Source organism: Rhinopithecus bieti, unplaced genomic scaffold (assembly GCF_001698545.2).
Source record: "Rhinopithecus bieti isolate Rb0 unplaced genomic scaffold, ASM169854v2 scaffold_12070, whole genome shotgun sequence".
Lineage (NCBI taxonomy): Eukaryota > Metazoa > Chordata > Mammalia > Primates > Cercopithecidae > Rhinopithecus > Rhinopithecus bieti.
In genome coordinates this window covers 2,331,906-2,335,552 of record NW_016807449.1, presented here as the reverse complement: position 1 = coordinate 2,335,552, position 3,647 = coordinate 2,331,906, and positions in this window count along the sequence as shown.

Genomic DNA, 3,647 nt, shown 5'->3' with positions numbered 1-3,647 from the left:
GCAGGCGGCCCGGGGGCTGTCACAGGACTCAGCGCCGGGGGCGGGGCGCGGGAGGCCCCGCCCCAGCCCCACCAGGCCCCTCCCCTCGTCTGCCAGACCCGCCCCCTCTCGCAGCCTTTTCATCCTCGTCCTGTCTCCGCCTGAGCCTTCCAAGACCACGCCTCTGGGTTCTGAACTCACGCCTCCGAGTTCACGCCCCCCAATTCTGTTCCTTCCCCAAGCTACTCCCCCTATCCCCGTTCCATCCCCCTGGCTCCTACCCAGATTTTCTCTCCTCTCCTGAGTTCTCATCCCCATCATTTCTCTCCCCCACTTCTGTTCCCCCTAATTTCGTCCCTTACAATCCTGTCTTCTCTGACTTTCCCTCTGCGTTCATCCTCCAGTTCCTTCATCCCTGGACTCCCTCCCCGCCCCCACCCCCCAATTCCATCCCCATCCCACCTCGTCCCCAGTTCCAATAGTCTCATCCAGGGAGTTCTTTCTTTTCTCATTCAAGGTAAATTCTTTCCCCTCAAGTCCAACGCCTACTTCGATCCACCCGTCGTCCCCTTCTAGTTCCTTTCGCCACCTGGGTGCTTCACCCTTGAGCTCCATCTCCTCCTGAGTTTCCATCTTTCCCCTTTGAATCCCATACTCCTCCAACTCTATTCTCCCTCTGGCGCCTCTCTCCTCCCTGTTGCTTCTCTCGATGAGTTTCATTCCCTAACCCCGATTTGCTTCCCTCTGGCTTCCGTCCCCCACAGTTATATTTCACACACCCCACCAGTGCCAGCTGCGACCCTATAGTCTCCCCATTGTGTTATTTCCCCGCTCCTCTGGGATCTATCCGCGCTCTGAGTTCTTCCCTAGCTCCGAGGGATCCATTCCGCTATTTGAGTTCTGTCTCCACCCACTGGAGATCTGTCCTCGCCCCCTAAATTGTGATCCGCGCCCCCTGGCATCCTCACCCGCCCTCTGAATTTGTCTCCTCCCCTAGGATCTGTCGCTGACCTGAGCTCTGCCCCCACCCTCTGAGTTCTCTCCCCATCCTTGGAGTTGTGTCCCTTCCTCCTAGGATCTGTCCCTGGGATCTGTCCCCTACCTCTCAGTCCTGTCCTTACCCCCTGGAATCTGTTCGTGCTATCTGAGTTCTACCCCTTTCCCATAGGATCTCTCTCTGACCCCTGGAATCTGCGCACCCACGGAGTTCTGGACTCGGTCCCTAGGATCTGTCCCCGCCCTCCCAGTTCTCCCTGCCCCCTGGATCTGTCCCTACCCTCCCAGTCCTGCCCTCGTCCCATGGGATCTGTCCCCGCCCTCCGACTGCTGACCCTCGCCACTGAGATCTGTCCTCGACCAGTCCTGTCCCCGCCCCCGGAATCTGACCCCGCCCACCAAGCTCTGGCCTCCGCCCCTGGGATCTGTCCCCGCCCTACCAGTCCTGCCCCCACCCCATGGGATCGGTCCCCGCCCTCTGACTTCTGACCCTGAGATCCGTCCCTGCCCTCCCAGTCCTGCCCATACCCCCCGGAATCTGTCCCCGCCCACCGAACTCTGTCTCCACCCCTGAATTCCAGCCCCGCCCCGGTGGGTAGAGCCCCGCCCTTCCCTGTCCTGGGCCCGCAGATAGGGTCCCGCCCCGCTCCTGTCCTCAGACCAGCCCATCTCCCGGCGCTGAGTCCACCTCCAGATCCAGGCCCCAGGAGGGTGATCCTTTCCCTACTACCTCCCCGCGTCGGGCCGCAAATGCATTTGGAATTAAATTTTCATGATGCGGCCCGCGGTGGGGTGGGAGGAGCAGATGGCGCGGCGGGCGGGCGCAGGGAAGCCACTGACCGCCGCAGCCTCTCGCTTCCAGCCTTGACTGGCTGGATCTCTGGTCTCACAGTTTTGAGAAACCTCTGGGACCCCAGAACGGAGGACGCTGCGGGTCTCTGAGGCAGAAGGGAGGTACGAACCGGGACTCGTGGGGCTGAAGTACCAGCGCGGGAGCCGCTCACACGCGCCACCCAGTGGCTGCAGAGTCCTCGGCCGGGGTGCGGAGGCGGTGGTTGCGGCTTGGGGCCAGGTGTGAGGGTGGAGCAGATGGTGAAGAGGAGGGAGTGGGAAGCGGGCCCCGCCGCTGCCAAAACCTGGGCCTTTGCCGAAACCATCGCCATGGAAACCAAGGAAGGAGGCAAGGACCCAGCCCCACACTTTTTCAAGACCTGGGAATGAGTTACTTGGCCTCCTCCAGCGGCTCACTGTCCCAACTACAAGTCCCAGCGGCCTCTGAGCCTCAGCGCTCGCTTGAGAACGGCCGTGCACTCCGAGGGCCGCTGGGAACTGTAGTTCTCGGAGACGATGGGCAGGGATACGTTGCGCCCTCTGGTGGACACGGCGCTCACGTTCGCTCCTCCGTTCCCGCGGCCGGCAAGACCCTGCCTGAAGTCACTCCCACCCTGACCTCTTCCCCATCTTTTCTCCCCCTCTCTCCCAATTCACCCCATTGCAGACACATTGTGCTTGCCTGCCTGCCTTTTCTTTCTTTCTTTCCTTCCTTCCTTCCTTTTCTTTTTTTCTTTCATTCTTTCTTCCTCCTTTCCTTCCTTCCTTCCTCCCTTCCTTCCTTTTTGAGACAGGATCTCACTCTGTCACCCAGGGGCAGCTCACTGCAGTCTCAACCTCCCTGGGCTCCCACCTCAGCCTCCCGAGTAGCTGGGGGAGCACAGGTGTGCACCACCATGCCCCACTAACTCACATTGTGCTTTGAGCATTTACCACTGAAGTTCCTCCATCTACTTATGATCCTAGGATTCACTAAAGAAGAGGAGGGTCTAGACAATCACTTTTTTTTTTTTTTTTTTTTTTTTGAGATGGAGTGTTATTCTTGTTGTCCAGGCTGGAGTGCAATGGCGCTATCTCAGCTCACAGCAACCTCTGCCTCCCGGGTTCAAGCAATTCTCCTGCCTCAGCCTCCCGAGTACCTGGGATTATAGGTGCCTGCCACCACACCCGGCTAATTTTGTATTTTTAGTAGAGAGGGGGATTCTCCATGTTGCTCAGGCTGGTCTCAAACTCCCGACCTCAGGTGATCCGCCCGCCTCGGCCTCAGACAGTGCTGGGACTACAGGTGTGAGCCACTGAGCCCAGCCTCAACAATCACTTATTAACTCAAGAAATATTTATCAAGGTGGGGCACTCCTGTAATCCCAGCACTTAGAGAGGCTGAAGAGGCCCGATCACTTGAGCTCAAGAGTCTGAGACCAGTCCAGGCAACAGAGGGAGATCCCACCTCTATAAAAAATATTTTAAAATTAGCTGGGCATGGTGGCGCCTGTAGTCCCAGCTACTTGGGAGGTTGAGGCACAACAATCACTTGAACTCGGGAGGTTGCCGAGTGAGTCAAGATTGCACCACTGCACTCCAGCATGGGCCTAAGAGCCAGACTCTGTCAAAAAAAGAAAAACGAAAAAAAAAACAAGAGAAAGAAAAAAAGAGAGAGAGAGAAGGAAGGAAGGGAGGGAGGGAGGGAGGGAGGGAGGGAATGAAGGAGGAAGAAAGAAAAAAGAGAGAAAGAAAGAAGAAAGAAAGAAAAGAAAAAAAGAGAAGGGAAATGATGTGTGCGCTGGGACTCAAGCCTGTAATTCTAGGACCTTGGGAAGCAGAGATGGGCGGAGCGTGAGGTC